This window comes from Ammospiza nelsoni, chromosome 10 (assembly GCF_027579445.1).
Source record: "Ammospiza nelsoni isolate bAmmNel1 chromosome 10, bAmmNel1.pri, whole genome shotgun sequence".
Taxonomy (NCBI): Eukaryota; Metazoa; Chordata; class Aves; order Passeriformes; family Passerellidae; genus Ammospiza; species Ammospiza nelsoni.
In genome coordinates this window covers 26,708,770-26,720,863 of record NC_080642.1, presented here as the reverse complement: position 1 = coordinate 26,720,863, position 12,094 = coordinate 26,708,770, and the positions used below count along the sequence as shown (strand labels likewise).

Here is a 12,094-nt window from a genome sequence, read left to right as displayed (position 1 = left end):
TCACCCTTTAACAGCCCTATCTGGCCTGTGCGAAAATCTGACGGAGAATGGAGACTGACTGTGGACTATCGTGCCTTGAATGAAGTGACTCCACCACTGAGTGCGGCTGTACCGGACATACTGGAACTGCAGTACGAGCTGGAGTCTAAGGCAGCAAAGTGGTACGTGACCATCAATATTGCTAACGCGTTTTTCTCCATCCCTCTGGCAGCAGAATGCAGGCCTCAGTTTGCTTTTACATGGAGGGGAGTGCAGTATACCTGGAACCGACTGCCCCAGGGGTGGAAACACAGTCCTACCATCTGTCATGGACTGGTCCAGGCTGCACTAGAAGAGGGTGAGGCTCCAGAACATTTACAATATATTGATGATATCATTGTTTGGGGGAGCACGGCAATAGAAGTGTTCGAGAAAGGAGAGAAGATAATTCATATTCTCTTGGAAGCTGGATTTGCCATTAAGAAGAGCAAAGTCAAGGGACCTGCCTGAGAAATTCAGTTCTTGGGGGTGAAGTGGCAAGATGGACGGCGTCAGATTCCTGTGGATGTTATTAATAAAATCACTGCCATGTCCCCACCAACTGATAAAAAGGAAACACAAGCTTTCTTAGGTGCTATAGGTTTCTGGAGGATGCACATCCCTGAGTATAGTCAGATTGTGAGACCCCTTTATCTAGTTACCCGCAAGAAGAACGACTTCCATTGGGGCCCTGAGCAGCAGCAAGCTTTTGTCCAAATCAAGCAGGAGATCGCTCATGCTGTAGCCCTTGGTCCAGTCAGGACGTGACCAGATGTGAAGAACGTGCTCTACTCTGCAGCCGGGAGCCATGGTCTGTCCTGGAGCCTTTGGCAGAAGGTACCTGGCGAGACCCGAGGCCGACCATTGGGATTTTGGAGTCGGAGCTACAGGGGGTCTGAAGATAACTATACTCCAACAGAAAAGGAAATCTTGGTCGCCTATGAAGGAGTCCAAGCTGCCTCGGAGGTGATTGGTACAGAGGCACAACTCTTTTTGGCACCCCGACTACCGGTGTTGGGATGGATGTTCAAAGGAAAGGTTCCCACTACCCACCATGCCACCAATGCTACTTGGAGTAAGTGGATTGCCCTCATTACGCAGCGCGCTCGAATTGGGATGTTAAATCGCCCTGGGATCCTGGAGATAATTACAAATTGGCCTGAAGGTGAAAGCTTTAGTGTCGCAGATGAGGAACAAGAGCCAGTGACCCGGGTTGAGGAAGCTCCGCCATACAATCAGTTGCCAGTAGAAGAAACACGTTATGCTCTATTCACCGATGGTTCTTGTCGTGTCATAGGGATTAAACGGAGGTGGAAAGCAGCTGTGTGGAGTCCCACTCGACGGGTTGCAGAGGCTACTGAAGGAGAGGGTGAATCCAGTCAATTTGCTGAAATCAAAGCTATTCAACTGGCCCTAGGTATTGCAGAGAGAGAGAGGTGGCCAAGGCTCTATTTGTATACCGATTCCTGGATGGCAGCCAATGCTCTATGGGGATGGCTGAAGAGATGGAAAGAGGCGAACTGGCAGCGAAGAGGAAAACCAATTTGGGCTGCGGAAGAGTGGAAAGATATCGCTACTCGGTTAGAGAAGTTACCTGTGAAGATTCGCCATGTAGATGCCCATGTCCCCAGAAGTAGAGCTAATGAAGAGCAGCAAAACAACCAGCAAGTCCATCAGGCTGCAAAGATAGGGGAGTTGAAGATAGATCTCGACTGGTAGCATAAGGGAGAGTTATTCTTAGCACGATGGGCCCATGATGCCTCAGGCCACCAGGGTAGAGATGCCACCTATAAGTGGGCACGAGACCGAGGGGTGGATCTAACCATGGACAGTATCTCTCAGGTTATTCGTGACTGTGAGACGTGCGCTGCCATCAAGCAGGCCAAGCGGGTGAAGCCCCTCTGGTATGGGGGGCGGTGGTCTAAGTACAAATACGGGGAGGCCTGGCAGATTGATTACATCACACTGCCTCAAACCCGCCAGGGCAAGCGCTATGTACTAACCATGGTAGAAGCCACTACGGGATGGTTGGAAACCTACCCTGTGTCTCATGCCACAGCCCGTAACACTATCTTGGGCCTTGAAAAGCAGGTCCTTTGGAGGCACGGTACTCCCGAGAGAATTCAGTCGGATAATGGAACTCATTTTAAAAACAATCCTATTAATACTTGGGCTAGGGAACATGGCATGGAGTGGGTATACCATATCCCCTATCATGCACCAGCTGCAGGGAAAGTGGAAAGGTATAATGGATTGTTAAAAACCACCTTAAAAGCATTGGGTGGGGGGTCTTTAAAAAACTGGGAGCAGCATTTGGCAAAGGCTACCTGGTTAGTTAACACTCGAGGTTCCACCAACCGAGTGGGTCCTGCTCAGTCTGAGCTCCTTAATATAGTAGATGGGGATAAAGCCCCAGTGGCCCATGTCAGAGGTTTGTTGGGAAAGACAGTATGGATCAACCCTGCCTCGAGTACAGACAAACCCATCCGTGGGATTGTCTTTGCTCAAGGACCAGGTTATACATGGTGGATAATGCAGAAAGATGGAACAACACGGTGTGTGCCTCAGGGAGACCTGATTGTGGGATGAGACTCATATATGAATGTCATTGTTTGTTGAATGTGAGACAGAAGGAAACTGTAAGTGTCAAAGGTCTGAGCAAGTAAGATGAGAGAAATGTGTAAGTGTCAAAGGTGTGAGTAAGTGAAATGAAAGTTTTTTATTGTATGTTCACGATATGGGATAAGGGGTGGAGTGTCGTGGGTTGACAGCCTTTATCCCAATATCGTGTGTTGTGTCTGGCAGCTGTGCCTTTTCTCTCTTCCCCCCCCCCCCCCGCCGTCTTGCTGCGGCGGGGCGGGGAAGAGAGGGGGGAGTGTTTGACCAGGCCTTTTTGCTTTTGGTTTTTGCTGCTTGGCTTGGCTAGCCGCTTTGCTTGCTTGCTTTCTGCTTTTTGCGCTGTTTTTTTTCCTTTTCTTTTGTTCCCTCTTTCTTACCCTCCCCTGAAGATACTGGACCGGCTCCGGACCTGACCTGAGGGCTCCAGGACACCCGAAGCTTGCAAAGAAGCGCCGCACCCTCTCAACACACAGTCTGTTTTTTTCTTTTCTTTTCTTTTCTTTTCTTTTCTTTTCTTTTCTTTTCTTTTCTTTTCTTTTCTTTTCTTTTCTTTTCTTTTCTTTTCTTTTCTTTTCTTTTCTTTTCTTTTCTTTTCTTTTCTTTTCTTTTCTTTTCTTTTCTTTTCTTTTCTTTTCTTTTCTTGTGTTGGGGGAGGGGTGGTTGGAGGTTTGTTTTGTTTTGGGGGGCTCCCTTTTGGAGATTTCCCCTAATTTGTCCTAAACCAGGACATGGACACACACAGTTCCCTCCATCTTGCCCCCTGAACCCCCATACCAGAAACCCCAAAATCTACTTTTTCACCCCGTAATAGCTTCACTAATATGCTACCTAAACTGTTGTGGCTTGCTGATCTTCATAGAAGGTTGGTAACTTGCTCCATGGGTCATAATCAAAACCAGAGGGGCATTCTGGGCTCTGTGCCAGCGTCTCTGAGCCCCCTGGCAGGGGTCTGGGCTGCTCAGGACAGCCAGAGGGATGTCCTGGGTCCTGACAAATCTTGGTTTCACAACAATGACAAACCCTGCTTCAGAGCCTAGACATAACAAGAAAACTACAGGTACATCTTAATCCCCGAGCCCCCTGCCCATCACTGGGGACTCTGGGGGTTTCTCCCCCTGTGCCAGTGTAGGATTGATGGGGGTAGCACGGTCAGGACGCATGGAGATGAGAGATCTCTGCAGCCAGGTCGTGGAACTTGGGGTTTATTGCAAAGGGCCTGGGTGCAGGGCCCTGCTGGGATTTGGGGTTTATTGCAAAGGGCCTGGGTGCAGGGCCCTGCTGGGATTTGGGGTTTATTGCAGAGGGCCTGGGTGCAGGGCCCTGCTGGGATTTGGATTTTATTGCACAGGGCCTGGGTGCAGGGCCCTGCTGGGATTTGGGGTTTATTGCAGAGGGCCTGGGTGCAGGGCCCTGCTGGGATTTGGGGTTCATTGCACAGGGCCTGGGTGCAGGGCCCTGCTTGGAGCTGCAGCCACAGCTCGGAGCAGGCCTAAGAGAAGAGAGGGGGAGAGAGGATGAAAGGGTAAGAGAGTAAAAGCATATGAGAGTAAAAGGGGTAAGAGCATCAAAGGCAAGAGCTAAGAGACAAGAGGTAAGAGCAAGAGTAAGAGAGGTAAGAGCTAAGACAGCGAAGTTCCCGTTACAATACAATAAATCTTCTTCTATGTTGAATATTCTGATTCTCACTAACCAATCTAGTACAATATAGAAATCCTACAGCATTTCCATACTGCCTGTAAGAATCACTGCATTACCATACAGGGCTACATTTTAAACCCTAAAAACTCCTCTGTGGACCCCTTCTTGTAGGGGCAGCTCTGACCCTGGGACCTGCCTGCAAGCAGAGGGAATTGTTCCATCAAAAGGGGATTACTTTCAGTGGCCTCACCGTTATTTTCCCATTGTTCAGTAACTGAGGGATCTCAAAGCTTGCTTTCATTTCAATCTCGCTTATAGTTTCCATATTCTCAAAATCTTTTGCCAGACAATCATATTTGTAAGGCTTTCCTCTTTCGTCTTCCCCAACACCCCAGAGCCGGCGCTGCTGCGGCCGTGGGGCAGAGGGGCTGTGAAAGGGGGATCCGGGATTGGAGCGGGAGGAAGGGGAGGGAGAGGAGAAGCGGAGGAGCAGGAACAGGAGCAGCACGGAGGGAGCAGCCCGAGGAGGAGCAGCAGCCGGGAAGGAGCATTGCGGGGTTCCACGGCGAGCCCGCAGCTCGGCTGGGCCCGGCAGCATCGCATTGCCCCGCGTCCCGCAGGTGAGCGCCGAGGGGAAGCGGCAGCTCCGGAGGGGTTTTGGGGGGGAAGAGGAGGATTCTGCTGGGGTTTGGACCTTGCCGATTCCGGAGTTGGGAAAAGTGCGTATTGTAGGGCTCTATGCAGATATGTACTGTGGGAATCCATAAAATCAGAGGGGTTTGGGAAAGCTGCAAAAGGCAGGCCTCGGAGACAGCAGAACTGTGAGTAGAGCACAGCCATGAGATAGGTCAGCAGAAAAATTATTTAAACTGTAGAAAAAGCAAGGGCAAATAGAACAATGGCCTGTGTATTAACGCTTGTCTGAATAGCTCTCTAAGCTGCAGAAAGTTTATTTAGCAAGATATTAGGAAAGTTGAAGCTTAAGAATGGAGCTCTGTGCGTTGTGTTTTAAGGCTTACAAGCAGGTATTGTATTCGAAATAAGCAAGCATTGTTTTAAGCAAAGGTACGTGTGCTTATGGCGTGTGAAAAACGGCAATCACTTGTTTTTAAAATTTTAAAAGTTTAATAGTAATAAAATAGTTCTACAAATAGTAATACAATTAGAGTAATAATAATTTGGACAATTTGAACTAGGACAATACGAGACAACAAATATAAAGAGTTACGGACGTCTGGGTACCTTTTTCTGGGCAGCACGAGCCCGAAAAAGGATCCCCGCTAACGAAGATTAACCCTTAAAAACAATAACTCATTGCATATTCATACACCTCATAGATTATGCATAAATTCCATTCAAACATTCAAACACAGGATTCTGTGGTTCTGGTCAGTGTCGGCTTCTTTCTCTGAATCCTAACAGTGCCTTCGAGGCGGGAAGAAATTCGTTTCTTCTGATAAGAGAGCAATAAATTCTTTTTCTCTTAAAGGTTTAGGTGTCCTGTGGCTGCTATCTTGCTGCAAGTCCTTTCTTTAAAAAAGTATCCTACATAGTATCATTTCTATGTTAACAATTTTTATTACCTAAAACTATATTTAACACGGTACTTAAGAGAATTAATACAGCATTACTTTCTAACACAACACATATAATATTCATTTTAATATTTGCAAAAAGCCAATCATAAAATACAGGCATTTTCACATTTACCATATGTATTTTGATGTATTGATGAGTAGTGCTGTATTAACAGTTTAATAATAAATGTAGTCTTGTAATTAAAAGGTAACTTTTGCAGTTAGAAGAACTATGTTAGTGGGGTTTTTTTAAAGAAAGGAATGAGGCACTCGCATCAGATAGCAGCCACAGGACACCTGAATCTTTCAGAGAAAAGAATTTATTGCTGTCTTATCAGAAGAAATGAACTTCTTCCCACCTCAAAGGGGCTGTTAGGATTACAGGGAAGAGGTTGATGATGGCCAGACAGAATCCTGTGTTTGAATGGAATTTATGCATCATGTATGAGGTGTATGAATATGCAATGGGTTGTTTTTTTTAAGGGTTAATCCTTTGCTAACGGGTGTCCTTTTTCGGGCTTGTGCTGCCCAGAAAAAGGTACCCAGACGTCCATAACTCTTTATATTTGTTGTCTCGTATTGTCCTAGTTCAAATTGTCCAAATTATTATTACTCTAATTGTGTTAGTATTTGTAGAACTATTTTATTACTATTAAACTTTTAAAATTTTAAAAACAAGTGATTGGCATTTTTCTCAGGAGTTGAGTCCCAAATATATTTTGGTCGCTGAGAGAGGTATTTTTAATTCATTTGATGAGAGTATATTTTTGGATCTCTCAGGAATGCAAAGGGGAGCAGGCGAAGCGTTGAGTGCCTGGAGTGGAGGTATGCTGGGGAAAGGGGACCCTGGAACACCTGATATAAAATTTCAATGGTCAATCCAAATTTTACTTCTATACCTTTTATTTTAAAGCAAGCAAGCAGCGCTGGGTGGCCGGGGAGTCACTGCTCCATTCACAACACACAGTTCAGTAAAGTATATATACTGTTTTTAAGCCTACAAAGCAGTTTCTAATGTGCTTGGTTAGTCCAAATGAGCAAATATCAATAAGCTGGGAGCAGTAATTTCATAATATTTCTAGGTGGTCATTGATTGGTATCCTTGTAGTTGTCTGGAGGGAGGCCTTGCACTGGTGTCTGCTACATGATTTTGTCAAGTGCATCAAGCTTTTTATTATACAGAAGCTTTTAATTGCTTTGTTGCAATATCTCTTAGCTTTACCCCAACTTCCTCTAATTTATTCTAAGCATCAGTCATCTTGCTACCTCATCTCTTTTGCTCTACTGTACTTCTTTGATTTTGATGCTTTTTTTGGCTGTTTGGTCAGAAAGTTTCAAAAGCTTTCTTTGTGTCTATTTTGGACACAGCAGATAGAAGCATTTGCTGATTCCATTGCCAATTGGCATGAATCACAAAAACAATTTCCACAGAATCAGGGGAGGGTGAGCCCTGGGACCCCCCAAAACCCCCTCAGCATGCCTGAGCAGGACCTGGGAGATGGGGGGATGCCCAGGACCCACAGGCCCCCCAGCAGCTCTGAGAAGAGGGACCCCCATAACCCCAAAGTGAGGACACTGGAAACAGGGAACTCCTGGGAGAGGTTTTTGGACTTCTTGATTTTTGGAGGTATTTCTGGCCACCAGACACCCGGTGACTTCTATAGATGGACTTGGCCAGTGGGACCATCAAAGGCAATGCACTCACATCTTGTTTTTTCCCCAAACCAGGATTTCCCATTCCCAAACCTCATCTGGATGGAGAAGGCTGTGAAGAAGAGGAAGATGCCCCAGGGGCACTGAGGCAGGTGAGGAGGAAGTCAGTGCCCCTTTCTCCCTCTCTCCTGCTCCATCTCCCAGCCCAGCATGGCCCCGGCTGCAGCACAGCCCCACTGCTGATGCTGTCCAGTCAGGGATGCACTGGGGGGATCTCCTTCCCCTTCCCTCTGGCACACAGGCAAATCCCATCCTCTCCTTGTCCTTCCTCCCCCAGGGAAGGAGCTGAGGATGGAGAGCAGGGCAGACAAATCCCCATGGCAGAACCTCGTGGCAGAGGCCATTTTGAGCAGTTCTAGGGCGCAGGAATCCAACGGGGAGGAAAAGCCATGGAGATCCCTCAGGAGGAGGGGCTGCAAACCCAGCCCAGGGTGCTCCGAGGAGGAAAGACTCAGCCTGTGCCAGGAAGGCAGCCAGATCTGGCCAGATCTCTGAAGTGGTGGTCCATGAGCAGATTGACAATGGCAAGAAGCCCCACCAGTGCTTGGAATGTGGGAAGAGTTTTGGCAGGAGCAACCACCTGCTCATCCACCAGAGGACCCACACTGGGGAATGGGCCTATGAGTGTGGGCAATGTGGGAAGAGCTTCAAGTTCAGCTCCCACCTCATTGTCCACCAGAGGATCCACACCAATGAATGGCCTTATAAATGTGGAGAATGTGGGAAGGGCTTCAGGAGGAGCTCCAGCCTGAAACTCCACCAGATCATCCACACTGGGATACGACTCTTTGTATGTGGGGAATGTGGAAAGGGCTTCCGTGACAGATCCTGCCTGATCATCCACTAGACAGTGCACACTGGGGAATGCCCCTACACATGCTCAGAGTGTGGGAAGAGCTTCATTGAGAACTCCAGCCTGATTCTGCACCAGAGGATCCACACTGGGGAGAGGCCCTACAAGTGCAGGGAATGTGGGAAAAGCTTTAGGCAGAGCTGCCATCTGAATGCCCACCAGAGGATCCACACTGGGGAGAGGCCCTACAAGTGTGGGGAATGTGGGAAAAGCTTTAGGCAGAGCTGCCATCTGAATGCCCACCAGAGGATCCACACTGGGGAGAGGCCCTACAAGTGCAGGGAATGTGGGAAAAGCTTTAGGCAGAGCTGCCATCTGAATGCCCACCAGAGGATCCACACTGGGGAGAGGCCCTACAAGTGCGGGGAATGTGGGAAAAGCTTCAGTCAGAGCACTAGGCTGATTCTGCACCAGAGGATCCACACTGGGGAGAGGCCCTACAAGGGTGAGGAAGGTGGGAAAAGCTTCAGGCAGAACTCCAGCCTGATTGCCCACCAGAGAATCCTCACTGGGGAGACACCCTATGAGTGTTCTGAGTGTGGGGAGAGGTTTCAGAGCTGATACCGTCTCCTCAAGCATCAGCAGATTCACACAGAATAGAGGCCCTTCTGCTGCCCTGACTGCAGGAAGGGCTTTAAGAAAAACTCTACCCTCGTCACCCACCAGCAGATCCACACTGGGGAGAGGCCCTGAACGTGTTCCAAGTGTGAGAAGAGCTTCTCCCAGAGCTCTACCGTGACTCAACACCAAGGGAGGCAACAGTAAGGGATGCCCTACAGCTGCCCTGTGTGCAGGAAGAGTGTTGCCTTGATTTTTTAAGATTTTTTGAGTCTTCTGATGTCTACATTCTTGTAGCAAACTTTCTCAAACATTTTCTGTAAATAACTTCTTGTTTTGCGTTCTTTCATAGAAGAAGAAAAATTTGATGGACTGTTAGTTTGTCCAGTGTCATTGGAGAGGTGGCACTTTCACCCTCCAATCCATGGTCACTTTTAGAAAACTATAAATGTTGGAGTCAGAAAATAAACTTCCCTTTTCTTTCCCTTGAGAGCAGCAGTGTGTGCGCTCGTGTTGTTTTGTGTCCTACAGTGACAGGAAGAGCTTTGAGCGCTGCTTCAACTCCATCCCCCGTTGGGGACCCCCACTGGATGGTCCACAGTGACCCTCACTGTGCAGAGACTTGGTCATCCATGGTCCTGGTGATCCGTGTTGGGAAGACACCTGGCTGGTGGTCTCCACATCTTCCTGGCTCTCCTTGGGCACTTGAACACGGCCAGAGAAAAATCCATTGGGATGCAAACAGACATCAGAATTTCACAGGGGACAGCATAGTTTTTTACTTTTGACACCAAAAAAGTCTCACCTTTTGCATCCTATCATTCTTCGGGTGGCATCCAGGAACTCCAAATGGTGTTGGAGGTCTTTTCCAACCTGAATCATTCCATGATTCTAATTCTCTCTGGCCCACCGGCATCTTCCACAGCCAAATGGTGATGGACTGGGGCAAAAAACCAGGATTTTGGAGACAATGGAGTAGAAACTCCTCTTAAAAAAGGTCGTTCCTACTCACCCAAGCACATGGATACTCAGCAGCAGGGACACATAAATGCTTTTATTTTGGCCTTTATTTTCTTTCATTTTTCATTATCCTTCACCCAACATTGGGGTAAATATAAAGTCATTTAACTAACACACGGATGGTGACATTGTGGGACATGGGTGGGGACATGGTGGGGATGGGGACAAGGACCTGCGTGGGGATGTGGTGGGGATGGGGACAAGGACCTGGGTGGGGATATGGTGGGGATGGAGACAAGGACATGGCTGTGGATGGCGATATTGGGCATGGGGGGTGTCACAGATAGAGATGGTGACATGGGGCTCTATGGCCATGGAGGAGGACATGGGGGACATGGCCATGGATGGCGACACAAGTGACCTAGAGACAAGTCCATGGGTTGACATGTCCATGCCATGGGGTGTCCCATGGCCAAGGACAACACATCCCCACCACCACCATGATACTGTCCCTTTCATGCTACCATTTATTCCCTGCTCCTCCCCACTGTCATCCCACTGTGAACCCAGCTAGGGAGAGGGGTGGCACCTGGGGACACTCCTGTCCCCACTCAAGCACATGCCTGGGGCCAGAGAAGCAGAGAAGGGGATCAAGGACGACGGGGACCGTTCCTTGCTGTTCTCCAGACTGAACCTCAAAGGACTGAACACCTGGGGTGACACCAACACAGTCACACCGAGGGGACACAGCTGTCACCACCATGGTGACAGGGACACCTCAGAGGGTGGCCCTACCTCAGGCTTGGGCCAGAAGTCAGGGTTGTGGTGGGTCCCGTAGATGCTCATCAGGCAGATGACCCCTGGTGGGATGGGAATGGCCACTTTGGGGACAGCAGATGAGGGTGGGTGGTGACACTGGGGACACCCTGGCCATGCCATACCCTTGGGGATGACACGGCCATCACACAGGGGGATGTCCTTGATGCAGCGCCGGGACACAGCAGTGACAGGAGGGTGCAGCCGCAGGCTCTCCTTGATGCACATGGTGGTGAAGGGCAGCTGGGACGGGTCCTCCCTGGGGACAAGTGGGGGTGGCACATGTCCCCGAGCCACATGACCAGGGTGGCCCTGGGGACGTCTCACCATTCAATGTCTGCAGTGTCCTGGCCAGCCAGGAGCTCCTGGACCTCCTGGCAGCATCGCTCCTGGTGCTCAGGATGGCCGGCCAGGTTGTAGAAGAGCCATGCCAGGCCACTGGCCATGGTGTCATGGCCTGTGGGGACACTGGGTGAGTGAGGGGACACTGAAGGGCCTCTTCCCCAATGGCACCTGGGAGCTCGTGCTCACCCTCAAACATGAAGGTGTCAGCCTCAGCCGCGATGTCCTCGTCCGACAGGGTGCGGCCATTCTCGTCCTGCAGGGGCAAGGTGAGCCACAGGCCACTGGGGTCACCAGTCTGTGGCCACCTGGGGCCAAATCCCATCCATGGCCACCACCCTATGGCACCACAATCCCACTGGCCACCAGCTCTATGGTCAATACTGCCCATGGCCACCACTGTTCCCCTGTGGCCACCAGTCTATGCCCAAGCCCCCCATGGCCACCAGCATCCTACTGACCTCTAATGGCCAATCCTTCCATGGCCACCACCACTCTCTTGACCACTTCCATGTTCCATGGCCACCCCCCCAGCCCCACCTTGGTGAGCAGCAGGATGTACTTGCTGGGCCGTCTGCACCAGGGACAATGGGGGGACACTGTGGCCACCAGCATGGATGATAGCAGGACCATTGGGGCCACCAGAATGGCCAACAGGGACAGTGATTGGAAAGGATGGCCAGTGGGGACCGTGGCAGAGCCAGCACAGCCACCAGGATGGCCAGCAGGTGTGGAGAGTATTATTAATAATTGGTTAGCTGAGAAAGGCCATGCTGACATAATGCCGCTGGTTAAGCTGAGAGAGGGAAGTCAGCAGTCAGTAAGCTGAAAGGAGAAGTCAGCAGTCGGTGACCAATGACAGGCAAGGATAGAATGCCCTTGCCGCAACATGAGGATAGGGAAGAGAGATTCTTCCTGAGAATATGTAGAAAGTATCAAAAGTATAACCATAAGAATGCAGAAGTAGGCGTAGTTGCTGATATGTAACTAACCAATCCTG

The 12,094-nt window shown here is 49.4% G+C and overlaps 1 pseudogene; it reads left to right on the top strand.

Annotated features, from left to right (window-relative positions):
• LOC132077835 (zinc finger protein 208-like) overlaps positions 1-12,094 on the top strand; it is a 403,462-nt pseudogene that overhangs the window by 97,525 nt on the left and 293,843 nt on the right.